At 39.8% G+C, this 17,298-nt stretch overlaps 1 protein-coding gene across 15 annotated transcripts in view; it reads left to right on the top strand.

The window, feature by feature from the left end:
- lmo7 (LIM domain 7 protein) overlaps positions 1–17,298 on the top strand; it is a 115,994-nt gene that overhangs the window by 54,224 nt on the left and 44,472 nt on the right. The window lies entirely within an intron of this gene.

Here is a 17,298-nt window from a genome sequence, read left to right as displayed (position 1 = left end):
AGCGTTTTGGATCCTAAATATGCACTTGCTGAGAATAGAGAAAGCTGTCATTTCCTAATGTAGAAACACAAGTTTGACTTGTATGGCCTTCATTCTACAGGACAGCGTGACAGCTCTGATTTATATATTTGCACACCAAGGGCATTGAACGCTTGCAGAACCAGAACGGTTTAGTTATGCACAGACTCGGGGAATATGGTGTGTGGTTATCTGTGCTTTTTGCTATTTTTACCTTTTCACTTATAGTATTATATTGGAGCCTATTAACAGACAGGACTCCCACAGGGGCTATTGTAGGCAGATCTCTTATTCTATGTCTCCAGTGCAACACCAGACAGCTTAGGGTTAATTGCCCCATATGTAAATTCAACTGAAATGTGTACAAAGTCAGAATCGTGTTTGGCTTTGTAACATCTATGTAGAGTAGCGAATAAGGGAAGGTGCTTGTCTCAGAGTTCTTTTTTTTTTTTTTTTTTTTTTTAAATGTATGACCTGCATGGAAAGTGCCTGTCTTAACAAGTCCTATATTAGTGTGCATTTAATGATTTTGGTGTGAGCCTTAAATTGTTGTGAAGCCAGTGTCTGTGTAAGCCCAGGGAAGCTATTAAAATGTGTTTATGTTGCAAGAAACATGTTGAATGTTTTATGATTTCAAGGGATGTTGTGTAAGAAAAAATATATATAATCCCTTTTGTAGGAGAGACAAGAATATAGAGACGAGAACAGCTATTTGTAATGAGACTAAGCTCAAGAATTCCAGCTCGGTGTACTACAACACCCAGCATCCCTCACCCTGTCACTGATTGAAACAAGCAGCTGGTAATTGAAGTTCATGCCAGCTTCTGAGATAGCTAGTATGCCTACACACACATATTGGGCTTTTAGCTGTAACCTAAAGCTCATATATAGCAATGCTACAGACTAAATATCTGTGTTTGCCTTTGCCATGCTAAATAGTAGCATTACTGTTTGTGGTGGTAAAAATTATAAATTACTATTTTGTTTAACTGTAAATAGGGTTTTGTTTCTCATACTCTGGTCAATTTAAACAGCATCACATGCTGTGTGTTAAAAGCTATGTACAGTTTTTTGTATGCAAACATGCAGGGTGTTTAAGCCGTTACTTTATAGATTAAGGAAAAAATAAACAACGTTTACAATCTGGTTGTACATTTTTAGTGCCTTTTTGGGGTGAAGACACACAGAGCTACTAGTAGCAGCTACTTGCCGTGGCTACTAAAATAGACAATGCTGATAAATTACTGATTATTGTCTCTGTGTGTGTTTTAGCAGAGGCAATTCTCAATATTCTCTATTGCAGAGTATTTTCTGCAGTTTAGTAGCCTTGACAAGTAGCTGCTACTAAGTAGCTCCTTGTATCTTCGCCCTAATTCCCCCATTTGCCTATGTAAATGTGCCTTGCTATTGTGAGTTTTGTTTAGCAATAATCAAATATATATGGTTATTAAAGCATAATACAGGTTTCCCTCCTTCAGGCAGTTGTGCCAGTGATTTCACTTGTTTATAGTTTGCTAGGCCTAATGCTTTAATGACAAGCTGTAAACTGTGTGGTATTATGGCTCTGGAACTTGGGAGTTTTTAAGTGCACTTTAGGTGTGTCAGGCACGATGATGGCCAATAAAAAGCTACATGTAGTGACAACTCAATGACAGCACTAAAGATGCAGCATACTTCATTTCATACATCTGATAAAGGGCTAAACTGTGTGTGGGGTGCAAGTATCTAGCACAATTCCCCATGTTTTATATAGTTATTATTTTTACCCACGGTACATTATTTATCCCCAGCATTCCAAGTAGTGCAATGTTTTGCATCACATGCAACTTGCACCAAATTTATCAACATGCACCTTTGGTAAATATGGTACTACAGCAGTGGCGTTGAGAGTGACATGCTAGTAGTGCACACTGTGTTTGTGCATGCAAAAGGAACCCAGGATTATGCCTTGTTTAAAGTGTTAACAAGTGAAATACATTATTGAGTGGCGCACATTAGCACCAATATTTGTATCTAGTGCTGTAATCATAAAAGATCCTATAAGACTGTGGGTACATTATATTTGTATGTACATTATATTTTCAGTGCACCTCTGCAACTAGTCATATCCATAGCCATGTAAAGACATACTGCATTCATGTCCCTCTGTCTTGTATCCACGTGTATACACAAACATGCTTGATTAAAGAACACCCTTTGTTCAAATAGTATTATGGATTTTTGGGACTAAGACATCACATGGGAATGCTGTGTTTATAGTTCCGGTAGTGCTACGGATAAATATAGATAAGTCACTGGACACTTTTAGAAGTGACTCCAAAGGATTGTTGCCTTGCTGACGGATCATCCACTTGGTACTGTCTGTCACTCATTCTTTCGCTCTTGGGATGTTTTGTGGTTATGACAAGTCAAAGTATCAGTGTACAGAATTACATTCAATTATATTTTGCATGTATTAAGGCCTATTTCTCCCATTCAGTGCTTTATTTAATGTTTGAAATTCCTTAAACTGAGGGATTGCCACTCCCCCATTTTTCCATTGAATTCATCTTTTTCTGACTAATTTGTGGATTACTCTACACAAAGCTAGTCTTGGCAATAAAATGATTTGTTATGGAGGCTTATATAAGGACACTGGGCATATATGGCCTAGTAACTTATAGCAACTAGTCAGATGTCTTTTATTAGCTTTCCTTCATTAAACAGAACATAGCTAATTGCGTATGGGTTACCATGAAATACTATAGCAGGACAACTTTTCCCAGTTTTAGTTAACAAAAATAGGAAAGCAAAGAATACAGTATGTACACAGGAAAAACAATTTGCATTCATAATGTATGCTTAGCATTGTATGAGGGTGGTAGATGGTCATATAGACATATAGATACTACATCTGGAAATGACAGACCAGCCCACTAAATGCCATTCTTTTGCAATTTTCTCATAATTCTATGTTTTTTTTCCTCAGCCCAATGGCTGAAAAAAGCTAATGACTAGTTGATTGCAATGGGTTACTGCCCAGTTGCAAATTTGGCAGTGTTTATAAATGAGGCCCACTGTCTTAAACTCCTGTTTACTGGTCCAGGACTGTCCTACAAAAATAGGGGCACATTGGGAGGTATAATATTGAAGACATTTCATGTATGAAAGGGTTTCAGAGAGGCTCACCATAAACATCATGTAGGATTTTCTAATCACAAACCATAGCTTAAGAAATCATATTTTCATTTATTCATGTTAAAGGGGATCTGTCATTCTAAGAAATAATTCCAATTTCTTTTCTATTGTGTTTTTTAAGCAAAATTAACTTCACATACTATATAAATGATATAAATCTTCAGTCTTGGGAATATACAATCACAGCCAGCAGGCAGCTGCCATTTTGTGGGCACTGTTATTAAGGCAAGCTTTCTATCATCCCAAAATCTTGTGTATGTGCCAGAATGGGGGACCTGATGCCCTTGCCCATTCACTGGCTACACAATTAGATGGTGAGAAGGTAGGGGGAATGTAAATGCTGAATGAAAATTTTAAGTAATTGTCTGCCCCGCCTCTATGCCTAAGGCATAGAGGCGGGGCAGGCAGTATATGATTGACAGCTGGGATTTTTAAATGCATTTATAATGGGTTTGAATGTGTTAATATAAATATTAATTTTGGTTTTATGTTTAATTTGAAAAGGACTTTTATTATACAGCTTTTTATGTCTGGGTGATAGGTCCACTTTAAGATTTAATGCTAGTATTCACTGAGGCACACACAATACAAGTATACCTGTAAGCGGAAATCTGCATTTGATTTAAATTACCTTGTTCCCATTTTGATTGTTGCTGAGCATTTCACAGTCCCATCCGTATCAGAAAGCTGTGAGAACTTCCATTGTTATGAAACCTTTCTTTTATCTAGAAATGTTTCACTTTACGAAGTGTAAGATGAAACCTGTAGGAGCTCTGGGAATTCAAAGTAAACCATAGTATAATGTTTTGCACCCTGAGTTAAGGTGTGGTTTGCGCCCTCAGAGCCTGTGCATTTGTATTTTGTTCATATATTATTTCTGGTACCTGCTATTGTTAGCAAAACGGCAAAATTGGAACATATTCTTTTAAGAAGGTATACTGTACTTGTTGTTGCTAATCAATCATTGTGCTCTGACTCTAATCAGATTTAATGACATAAATGTTAAAACTTGTACACTGCCCTAAACACTTTCATGCCAAGCTGCATTCATTTCAGTTGAGTTCATTGGCAATGAACTGCAAGAGGGGGGTGTCTAGAACATTAGAAGTGTGTGCATGTTCCTAACTGAACAGCACCAGCCTCTGTCAAAGGCAGAACACAGGTTGGCAAATGCATTTTAGCAGTCTGAGTTCTCCCTAAGAGTATTATAGCAGTCAGTCTGCAAAGTGTGAAATAGGTATGTATTTTCCTTTCTACATGCACCTTACATTTGATTGTCTTTCAGTCTTCAAGCCTTAAGACTTTGTTCCAGAAACTCTGGTCTTTCTATTTTAGCTGCTGGACTTTCACACTTTGCAGTATAGCTGCAAATTATAGATGTTTAGGAGTAAGGAGTCATCACAGCTCTGATATGGGCTTTTTAAAACAGCGGTGTTGTCCTTTTAATTGTATTGCAGCTTGATAATTTTGTCAATCATCTGTGCTATTGTTTTTCAGCACCCAAATGAAGCTTTATGGCCTCTTGACAGAAAAAGCCACCTACCAAGGGAAAAGCAAAGGCTTACATAGATACTTTTATTCCTTATAATAATTAAGAAAAACAGTTACAAATATTGCTTAGAAACACAAATAAATTAAATGTGCAAATCCAGGGCCCATATTAGGGGAATGTAATAAAAAGTACAAAGTTTGCTAATCTATAGCAGCATATCAACAGAAAGGATTTACTGGTCACTCGTTTAAAAGCAAACATCTAATTGCCTGCTATGGGTTACTCACCTTGAAAAACTATTTTATGGGGGTTAGTAAAAATATTGCATATTGCAGAGAATTTCAACAATTTGATGTTCCTAGTAAAAGAAATGTCTAAAGTGTGCAGTAAACCACTGGTGATAAATATTACTTGTAAAATTCCACACACTCCATTAGGTAAAGTAGCACGTTCAATAATAAGAAATATTTTCTCACTTGCATAAAACTTTCACGTAGCTATAATGGCAGAGTTATCTGCCTGTGTGAGTAGATGAACCTGGGACAAGCTGTGGAGGGATTCCTTCACGCTTACTGCTACTAGTTACAGAATCTTAGTTCTAGGACAACAACGTGTTAGCCCCCCAATTTATCCTAAAGTTAAAGATTCTTTGTTAACTTCCTTTGTTGGGGGGTATATTAGAATGTTTAGAAACCATCAGTAGATGCTGTTACCTATGTTCTTGCGAGACACCATTGGATTATTACAGTACGCTCTCACATACATCCCTACCTAGACTGTGTGAAACTGTGACCCACTTATGCTGTAATTGAGTGACAATTTTATGTTTATTGCTGGAAGTCTTTGTTTTATTTGCTTTATCTACGTAATCTACTAAGTCTATGTGCTGAAGTTCATCCAGCTTTTTGTTCTATCTAATTCACATGTATTAAGAGGAACTTACTGGTTTAGAAGCTGCAACTAAATCATTATTTTGGACACAATTTATCCTTTTAAAAGTGTTATGCATTCAGCTTTCTTGTTGAGAGCCTGCAAATACTTAGTTCTAAGCTGCTGTTGAAGCCAAGTTCTAAGTGTCTGCATAGCTTCTATTGAAAATGCTGAGCTCTCGTCAGTTTCTCTTTCTTCCAAGTGGCACTCCTAGTTATTTTGAGCAACTGAGTTGCCCTTTTGGGTTTGGAATAGTTTTTGTGTTATGCAACACTTGGGTAACCCTTAAGCTGCCATTGGAGATCTTGATTTGTGGTTGCTGTAAATAAACTGCTCTTTCAACATCTGTGATCACAGGTGTTGACTAATAGTTGTTTTATGTAATTATTGCACAATCTTTTATAAATAAACATATGGGGTTTTGTTTGAAATTTACATGGGTGGACTCTACGTTCCATTGTCATTGTGGTGCAAAATCTCAAAACATACTTATTTTTCAAATAGATTTGTACTTCCTAAACCCATCTGGCAACATCGCCATCAGAATGCTAAACTTCCCCTTAAAGATTTTATCCAAAGATTTATCTGAGCCCTATTTTGTATATTCTGGAAAACCAATAGCCAGAAACTTTAAATGACAGGAAGGCCATCTCTTATAGAGCTTATTTTAAGCAAATAATTTTAATTTCTGAAAACTATTTCATTTTTTTCTGTACAGGTATGGGATCCATTATCCAGAAACCCGTTATCCAGAAAGTTCCCAATTACAGAAAGGCTATATCCCATAAACTCCATTATAAGCAAATAATTTTTGATAATTATTTCCTTTTTCTTTGTAATTATAAAACAGTACCGTTTACTTGATCCCAACTTAGATATAATTAATCCTTTTGGGGGCAGACCAATCCTATTGGTTTTTTTTAATGTTTAAATCTTTTTTAGCAAACTTAAGGTATGGTGATCCAAATTACAGAAGCATCCTGTATCCAGAAAACCACAGGTCCCAAGCGTTCTGGATAACAGGTGCCATACATGTACTAATAAAACCGTACCTTGTACTTGATCCTAAGTAAGCTGCATGAATCCATATTGGTAACAAAACAATCTTATTGGGTTTATTTAATTTTCAAATGTTTTAGCAGACTTAAGGTGTTATTAAAAAACAAAAAAACCCAAAAACAAACGCAGGTTCCAAGCATTCTGGATAACATATACCATACCCATACCTGCATTTCATAAGTGCTATAATTGTATAATATGGCGCTCATTATAGCTGAATTCCACATCAGTCATCCAGTATTGTGTGACTGCACATTATAATTCACCATGAGCATGTAATGCAAATCTGTTTCCTGTGGCAACACAAATGATTTACATTTTCCAAATGCATATAAATAGTGTATTCTTTTTATTTTTAGCCTAGTCAGTGAATTACATACAGGGTTAGTGGTAGGAATAAGACATCCTTCTAGATAGAACTTGTACTTAAATAGTTTTGTCACACCCAAGGCAACTCCTGAGATAATGAGATTTGTCAGAAAATTATAGTCTAGGGAAGAAATAACTTGGCAGCTAAACGTTTTGTCATCACGTCTATTAACATATTTGATAGTAAATGAGAAACTAATAAGGTCTATATTAAATATTAACTTGCCAAGGCTAGAGTGCATGTTGAATTTTTTACTCTGAACAACCTAGATAAATATCCCTGTGTTTCTGCATCAGAATACAAATACTCCTATACCTAAATGTCTGTCTGTATGGCAAGCCTGAAAGTGGATGCAATGTCAAGTTGTTAAGCTTGTGATCATACCATACATACTGGGCAGCATAATCCCCCGACATGCTTCCATTTTATTGTGGCCTGAAATTCTCTTAGAGAAACTAGCATGAATGATGCATTAATTGATTTACTCTGATGCAAGGTATTATGACATTTAGGGCACATCAGAATTCCTGGACAGGTGTGTCTCCTAAAAATACAAAGCAAAAATAAACAGCAAAACCAAGCAATTACTGAGCATGGACTACATAAAGCCACAAGTTAAAGGGGATGAGCGTCACATCTAAAGAAGAAGAATTTTCTACAGTGGCTTAGAAACTCAAACAGAAAATTGGCTAATTGGCTGATTTTCTATGGCATGCTAAGGAGTGCATGTTGCATCCCTTAGGGTCCATACTTGGACTATTTTTGCCTCTGCATTCATACATTTCCTGATGATGGTGTGAGGGCTCTGCTGCGATTGCCAGTGTAGGGCTGCACCAAACTCCTACCATAAGAAAAGCACAAAGTGCACAAAAGCTAATCTAGTGCATACCAATGTGATTTTTGCTCTTTACCCTGCAATGAGGGGTAAAGAGCAAAAAATAGTACAATGAGTATCTTGGCACTCCCTAACTTGGACGTTTTGAATGACCACCTCTTGACCACAACCTGGATTCAGTGTAAAATGCAAGGTGCCTCTGGGTTCAGTGAGTAGACAAAGTGCAAAAATAAGACTTTATAGGGTTGATTCACTAAGGTGCGTTAAAATGAGCGCTATTAGCATGCATTAAAAATTTTATCGCGTCTTATTTTTTCGTGACTTAACGCACGATTCACTAAAAGGATACTTTAGGTAATTTAGACGCGATGCTGTTTGCGGTATTTAAGTCGCAAAGGCTATTTTCGTGCAGTATTTGACACAACACACGCTAATTAACGCAGCGGCACAAATTCTCACCGCATGCGAAAAAACGCATGCCATATTAACCATACACGCCATTACTTTCAGAAAACTACTGTCACACTGCAAAGTCCATATTGTGTTGCCAAAAGCTCATGAACTGTACTTTTCTATAATTACCGCCTGCCCCAAGTAGGTGTTAATTTTAGCACAGACTAATGCGATATTTAGCGCGTCTATGTGTTTGTGAATCATGCGTTAGTATTATTTCTGCGTGAGAATTAATGCGTGATCATGTGTTATTTAGCACATGCGATATGCGACTTAACGCATGCGACAATACTTTAGCGAATCGCGCCGGTTTTTTTTTTCGTCAATTTTTGCCCAAAAAAGCATGCGTTAAGCGTTATTGCACTTTAGTGAATCAACCCTTATATCTGTTAAAAATGTGTATCGGACATTTCCCAGCTAAAGGATGATGGCCAGGGCCGCCATCAGGGGGGCACAGGGGGTACAGCCGTCCCGGGCCTGGACAATTTTAATCTTAAAAGGGGGCCCGGCTGTGCTCAAGTTTTCTTAATAGCTCAGGCCCCCTTAAATTAATTCCGGGCCCTGTCATTGGTGGTCAGCGGGTGATCCTATTGGTCACGCCCCGTGCGTACATGCACGCCGGTACGCACGGGGCGCAACCTTATAAAAGGGCCTGTCTTCTGCCGGCACTCAGAAGTGCAGAGGCTTCGCCAAGGAACTACCTCACCGGAGGAACGCGAAGCTGGCGCTGAAGACGCCGGGTGCTGTGCTGTGCTGTTCCGTGCTGTGCTGTTCCTGCTGGCTACCAATGTACTTGGGGGGGGGGGGGGCCTGCTGGCTACCAATGTACTAGGGGGGGGCTGCTGGCTACCAATGTACTTGGGGGGGGCCCTGCTGGCTACCAATGTACTAGGGGGGGCACTGCTGGCTACCAGTGTACTTGGGGGGGGGGGGGGCTGCTGGCTACCAATGTACTTGGGGGGGGGGGGCCTGCTGGCTACCAATGTACTTGGGGGGGGGGCCCTGCTGGCTACCAATGTACTTGGGGAGGGGGCCCTGCTGGCTTCCAGTGTACTTGGGGGGGGCCTGCTGGCTACCAATGTACTTGGGGGGGGCCTGCTGGCTACCAATGTACTTGGGGGGGGGGGGGGGCTGCTGGCTACCAATGTACTAGGGGGGGCACTGCTGGCTACCAATGTACTTGGGGAGGGGGCCCTGCTGGCTACCAGTGTACTTGGGGAGGGGGCCCTGCTGGCTGCCAATGTACTTGGAGGGGGCCCTGCTGGCTGCCAATGTACTTGGGGGGGGGCTGCTGGCTACCAATGTACTTGGGGGGGGGGCCCTGCTGGCTACCAATGTACTTGGGGAGGGGGCCCTGCTGGCTACCAGTGTACTTGGGGGAGGGGGCCCTGCTGGCTACCAGTGTACTTTGGGGGGGGGGCCTGCTGGCTACCAATGTACTTGGGGGGGGGCCCTGCTGGCTACCAATGTACTTGGGGAGGGGGCCCTGCTGGCTACCAGTGTACTTGGGGGGGGGGGGGCTGCTGGCTACCAATGTACTTGGGGGGGGGGGCCTGCTGGCTACCAATGTACTTGGGGGGGGCCTGCTGGCTACCAATGTACTTGGGGGGGGGGGCCCTGCTTGCTACCAATGTACTTGGGGGGGCTGCTGGCTACCAATGTACTTGGGGGGGGGGCCCTGCTGGCTACCAATGTACTTGGGGGGGGCCCTGCTGGCTACCAATGTACTGGGGGGGGCACTGCTGGCTACCAATGTACTGGGGGGGGGCACTGCTGGCTACCAATGTACTGGGGGGGGCACTGCTGGCTACCAATGTACTAGGGGGGGGGCACTGCTGGCTACCATGTATTGGGGGGGGGGCCTGCTGGCTGTGAGTCTTTTGTACTGGTGGGAGGGGGGCCCAGAAAATTTTCTTATGAGGGGCCCCATGATTTCTGATGGCGGCCCTGATGATGGCACAAATAATTCTAAGAAGTCTGGCAAGGGGCTAAGCACAGTACAGTGATGCAATAATACCCACAAATCGCAAGGGCTCCTCCTCTACAGAAGATGCAACACTAACTTTCTATATGACTTGCACTGGAGTTGTGTGTTTTTTCCACTGATTGTTTGGGAATGTCATTTTACAAAGAATAATTAGAGATGGAAAAAAATCATTATTTAAACATATACACACACAATCCTCTTTTTCTGTACACCCAGAACAACTTAATTCAAAAATGAATTTGCTGCACAACAATCATTCTTGTGTCTTTAGAGTACCTGGCCATTTTAGCAGCCTGTAAATAGCAATGTGTAACTTCAGGGTGTTGTCATTTCTATTTTTGCAACAGCAGACGTACAGTTGTCTGTAGATTTCTGTGAGCTGCATAGCTTTGCTGAAGGTGTGCTCGTATTTGTCAGCCTTGCGCAGGGCAGGTTTGTTGAGCTGCAAGGGAATCTTTATATAATGGGAGATTTTGCTTAGTCCCTGTGTGCCCCCTTCCTTTAGGAGTCTTCTAGCTGCTGTCTTTGGCACTTGCACCAAATACATATTGGAAAGTAACAACTATCATGTCTGTACTGACGCACCCAAATTGTAGTGGATGTTTGATAATATTTTCTCTTTTTGATGTTAATCCAAAATAACTTTTTGCCTCATGAAAGAAAATGTAATTCTAAGTAACTTCCCAATATACGTTAGCAATTAAACTGCAGTTGCACTAATTAAAAACCAGTTAAACGCAGTTAGTTGCCTGGTTCTTTCTGCACTCCAGGGTTTGATTCTTGAAACAATGTGGCAGAATCTGTTCTCCCCTACCCAGACTCCGCCTCCCACAGTGCCAAGTCTTGTCTGTTGGCTTCTGCTACCTTAAATGCTGCCTGCTGATTGGTTGCTATAGGTTATTAGACCAGTAGGAGACTTACAGTAGCATGTATTCAGTTCTGATCAAAGTAAAGAATAAACAAACTAAAAAGAATATTTAGTAATAGTAAAATGTGTAGGTGAACTGTTTGCCCCTGCATTCACAAGTTCTCAAGGGTTATCTCAGACAGGGCATTTCAAAGTCTGCAAGTGTCCAGTCCAGCAAGAGGTGCTATAATCAACACATCACACATTTTTAAGTAAATGTAGAGTTTTATACTGTATTTTTAATACTGACATTGTGGATTTACTGATTTTCTTTGTGCCATTGGACTTTAGCACTGCTGGAAAAATACAGCATGGGTATAGCAATACCTGTGCAGAATGTATACACGTTACAGATTTTCCCAAATTGCAACTGATTTAACAATTAATTGATTTTCTTACCCCAAAACTAGTTCCATTGAACTATTTGTGTCTATTCTGTCGATGTTAGACTTGTCATTAAAGTTGCACATAAGCATGTATTGGTGAACTTTTTACATTTATCTGGGTCCCACTGTGACAAAAGCCAGTCTATAAAGTATTATCACTGACACTTGATTAAAAATATCATGTCTGCTGAGCAATAGAAACTTCTCTAGAAACCGGTGGAGAAATTCCATTCGGGACATAGTTATCCTGCGCTTGGTGTACTTGTTTATCTCAGCTGTTGTGTTACTATGTAACTTAATAGTAATTTACCCACTGCTATGTGGATTTAATACTGTAGATTGTACTTGCTTATGACATATATTTTGCTTGGCCTCTTCCAGGTATGTAGGTCTTTTATCAAGTCTGTAATAAGTATAGGCTGTGCAATGTATCATTTAAACCCACTGCTGATGCTGATGCAAAGTATTAGCTATTGGACTAACCATATGCACTTAACCCTTCAGTGATGCACTGCTTATTAACCTTGTGTTGGCTGATGGTTTGGCTGAAAACTGGGCATTATCCTAAACAGAGAAAGAACTAAGGTAGTGTTGCCAGAGTAGGACTAAAATAGAACATGGAGCATGATCTGCTGTTACCAGCTACTAAAGTAGATAATAGGCTGTGCTGTCAAGTCACCAGTACAGTAACCATGAGGGGAGATTATAAGATGTGCATTGACGTGTGAAGCAGGCATCTTGAATAGTGTTAGGGTAATGGCATATTTGCCTTTTGAGTCAATAATCTGTTGCAATAGCAGGGTCAGTGCAATTACCATGATTATCTATTCAAGGGAAGTTTGTGCATTTTGCTGCCCGCTTGTTATCAGGCAGGCAGTACCTCTGCCTAGACTACCATGGTGATTGCTGGAAAACACTTGCTAATGTGCTGTGTACCTTTTACTGCTGCATGAAACTTTTATCAACAAGCAGATAGTGCTTAACCCTTTTACTGCCAGCTGTTTTGGTCAAAGTGGAACTTGTATTGCCAGACAGTTTTTGAACATTTTGCACTGTTTCACTTTAGGGGCCTTTCCTTGGGGGGACTTTTAGTTTACCCAGGAAAACAATATATCGTTTTTTTCAGAACAACCTAAGCTTTCAAAATATGGTAGAATTTTTGTGTAATTCCAATTTTGTAACATGATATAGGCTGCTAAATGTCTAAAAATGCAAAAAAAATCAAATTTTCCATAATATAATCACACATACTAGAAACAAAAATTATTTTATGCACGAATATACAACTGATTTGGAAAGTCCCATGTCTCCTGAACGTGCCAATACCAAATATATATAGTTTTATGGAGATTTCTCACTTGTATAGGTCAAAAACTCCCAGCAGTACACTACCAAATTTCCAAAGCACTGCTCCAGAAAGCTGCATACTTTAGATTTCAAGGCCAAAAATTCCACTAACAGAAGGTTTATCTCAGAAAATTGTACATTTTTGGAACAGATTCTGGGGAATACAGAATAGGCACAACTTATCAAGTCGCAATGCTTTCCTAAAGTTATTGGTTTTTATCAAAATTTGTGATTTTTTTTTAAAAATCGCTTCAAAGCTTCCAGTCTATAGTATCTTATCTCCTACAGGTCATAAAGTAACCAAATAAAACACCCTAAATATGAATGCCAGGGGTCCACCGAACAGTTTGATGCCCAATATGTATAGGTTTACTTAAGTATGTGGCATGTAGGGGCCCCAATGTGAACATACCCCATATGTACTGTCATTTCTGTAATTTCAACTCCTGCAAAATCAACACATTTACATCATTATATGTGGGATAAAGCTAGTAAAAAGTATGCTCACCCCAGAAAGTCATATATTTTTGGAAAGTACACATTCCCCCGAATCTAAAATGGGTACCCATGTCTTTCTACTCCAAAGTACCAAGCCGCACAGCTTTTGTAAAGTTAGCAATTTTGATGACATTTCCAAAAATCCCCTCAAAGCTTCCACTTTGCAGCATCTTATCTCCCACATAGCATTAGGTACCAAGATAAAACACCCTAAATATGAACACCAGGGGTCCACTGAACAGGTAAACCTATACATATTGGGCATCAAACTAAGTATGTGGCCCCAATGGGAACATACCCCCATATGATCTATCATTTCAGCTCCTGCAAAATCAACACATTTATATCCTTTATGTGGGATAATGCTACAAAAAAAGTATGCTCACCCCAGAAAGCCATATATTTTTTAAAAGTACACATCCCCCCCGAATCTATGATGGGTAAACATTTCTTCTTGCTTCAAAGTACCAAGCTGTAAAGCTTTCCTAAGTTTGCAGATTTATATGACATTTCGAAAATCGCATAAAAATGTTGCAATTTGCCGCATTTATCTCTCACAATTTCTTGATAAAGATCAGATAAAGACAAATCACCCCCAATAGGAACACCTATGGTCTACTGAACAGTTTGATGCCCAATATGCATAGATATACCAAAGTCTGTGGTATGTACTGAACCCAAAATGGAAATAGCGCATAAGGATTTCTCGCCTGCCAGCTCAGCTTTTGCACACAGAGCCCCCTGTCAGTGTATTATGTGCCGAAACTTCCCTTAACTATACAGTGACCCCCACAAAACCATATATTTTTGGAAAGTACAAATTCTGACAAATCCAACAAGGGTAAAGAGTCCTTTCTACACCAAAGTACCAATCTGCAGAGCTTTCCTAAAGTTATTGGTTTTTATGACATTTCAGAAAATCGCCTAAAAATGTTGCAAAAGTAAGTAGAAAGTACACATTCTGATGAATTCAAAATAGGTAAAGTTATTTTTGTACACCAAAGTTACACCTGGCAAAGCTACGCTAAAAACAGATTAGGAACACTTATACAGGGATACAATGCGATAAAACCACAAAAATTGTGCAAATCAGTGAAACAACAAAATAAGTCACATGACAGTGTAATTAGTGGTCAGAATATCTGATCCAATAGTCACGCTGTCAAAATAAACAGTTTTTAGGTAAAAGAAACTAAAAACAAAGTGGTAAAATGAAAAAAAAAACCCAAAGTGTTTGTGTATACATGTGTGTACATGTGTAAAAGTTGTGTGATAGTGTGTAAGTGTGTATATGAGTGTAAATAAGTGTATAAAAGTGTGAAAAATGAAAAGAAAAAAAAAACTGCTAAAATGTGTGCTGTAAGTGTGTGTAAATGTATGTAAGTGTGTATAAATGTGTATAAATGTATGTAAGTGTGTGTGTAAGTGTGTAAATGAAAAAAATAAAAAAACTCCTTACCTGTCCTGAAGACCCGATCGCCTCCTCCTCAGTGGGCCGGCCGGCAGGGGGTGGAAGTAGGAAGCAGGAAGCAGCAGATGCGATGCGATCGCGTCTGCTGCTTCCTGGAGGGTCCTGCGAGCGATCGTCTCGCAGGACCCTCATGACAGCCCCCCTGGCACATTGCCCAGGGGGGCTGTCATGTATAGAAGCTCTCTGCAGCGGCGGCACATGCCGCCGCTGCAGAGAGCAGCGCTTAAATGCCAACGATGTATGGAACACGTCGTTGGCAGTTAAGCCCTTTTACTGCCACAACGTATCCCATACGTCGTTGGCAGTAAAAGAGTTAAAGGGGTTGTTCACCTTTTGGTATTATGTAGTGCAGGGGTCCCCAACCTTTCTTACTCGTGAGCCACATTCAAATGTAAAAAGACTTGGAGAGCAACACAAGCACCTTTAAGAGTTCATGGAGGAGCCAAATAAGGGCTAAGATTGGCTATTAGGCAGCCTCTATGCACACTATCAGCTTACAGGGGGCTTTATTTGGTAATAAATCTTGTTTTTATTCAACCAAAACTTGCCACCAAGTCAGGAATTAAAGAAAAAAAAAATCTACCTGGTTTGGGGGCACTCAGAGCAACGTCCAAGGGGTTGGGGAGCAACATGTTGCTCACGAGTCACTGGTTGGGGATCACTGATGTAGAGAGTGCTGATCTGAGACAATTTGTAAGTAGTCTTCGTTCTCCAGTTTGTAATTTCAGCAGTTATATTGTTGCTAGGGTCCACTTTACCATAGTAACCAGGGAGTGGTTTGAGAGAGTGACTGATATATGAATAGTAGAGGGGCTGAATAGAAAGATAAGCAGTAAAAAGTAACAGGAACATTACAGTCATAGCCTCAGAGAGCAATAGTTTTTCGCTTTCTGGGTTCAGTGACCCCCATTTGAAAGCTGGAAAGAGGCAGAAGTAGGAGGCAAATAATTCAAAAAGTATAAAAGATAAATGAAGATCAATTGAAAAGTTGCTTAGAATTGACCATTCTATAACTTAAGAGTCAACAACCCTTTTAATAAGCAGTATTGTATTTACTATGCAAAAACTATGCTTAATGGGGCAGCCCTTGTGTGTATGTACAGACACTGTCACCTTAGTCTTCCTAATCTTGTGCCAAAATCTGTTATATTGTTATACTGTATAGTGTTATATTGTATTTGTATAATCCCAAAACAGTTAAATTATTTGGGTGAGTCCTAACAGATAGTACTATGGTCTCATGGACTTGGGGAAATATCAAAGCAACCATTTATGGCAGAGCAGAACAAAATGACATATTTCCCTTGTTAGCTTAAACAGTGATAGAAAAGATAACTTCTGTTTTTTTAATTCTCTTCTCTACAGGCTGAGTAAAGAAGATCCGCTCCCTTCCGCATCTCTGTGTACCTGCGCTGAAAAGTACAGCTTCCGGCTGAGTGCAGGTACATGGAGCGGAGATTGGCTTGAAAATCACTAAAAGCAGGCAGGCTGCGTGTGTCTGCACTCTGGCATAAGCTGTGCTTTTTACTAGAGATAAATAGGGATGTGGAAGTGGGTGGATCCGCTCTTCTCAGCCTGTAGAAAAACACAGGCTGAGAGCAACAGAACCAATGCTCTGCACTCATGGACATAAGTTGGCCAAGATAAATATTCTCTGCCACAGGCTAATAACCTAAAAATGTTTTCCAGCTGGTAGTAATGTAGATTGCTGGTGGGAAAACATATGCGTTGCTTAACCTAAGTGATAGTTATGTTTTCCCACCGACAATTATGTAAATTGCCAGTGGGAAAACATACAGCACTTCAGTTTTCAGGAGAGGTAGAGGAGATTTAGCATGAACAGCTAATCTGTCAGTGCCCTAAAGCAATTGCACATGAAAGATATTCAAATGCAACTTATCAGTTTTTATTTGTAAAAAATAAATTTTTTTTGGTCGATGAATGCCCTAGTGCTATAATTTCCCTGTGCATATTGCCAAGCTTTTTACATGTTAGCAGTAATTTATGGTTAACTGTATATTATCATATCATTCTTTTTCAGAAGGTTTTAGAGTAATGATGTTCGAGTACTATTGACCTTAGTTTATCGGTGGTAACTGATAATAGAAAGAGAAAAAAAAAGGATAAAGACGGCAGAAATCCAAAGACAGAAAAGTCCATATTTTGCATTTAAGATGTTGTAGAGATAGTAGTAGAAAGGATATGGCAGGAAGGCATCCAGAGACATTTTCTATAATATTTTCAATAATGAAATCACAGTGGTGTAAATGTAGTTTAGATGAGATCATTGCATTTTTAAAGTATGAAGTATATAAAACATCTAGCACAGAGACTAAAGTTTTTCATCTTAGCATCAGCAGCACATAAA

This window comes from Xenopus tropicalis, chromosome 2, assembly GCF_000004195.4.
Source record: "Xenopus tropicalis strain Nigerian chromosome 2, UCB_Xtro_10.0, whole genome shotgun sequence".
Taxonomy (NCBI): Eukaryota; Metazoa; Chordata; class Amphibia; order Anura; family Pipidae; genus Xenopus; species Xenopus tropicalis.
Note: the sequence above shows the minus strand (reverse complement) of the source record. Positions and strands in the feature narration are given on the sequence as shown.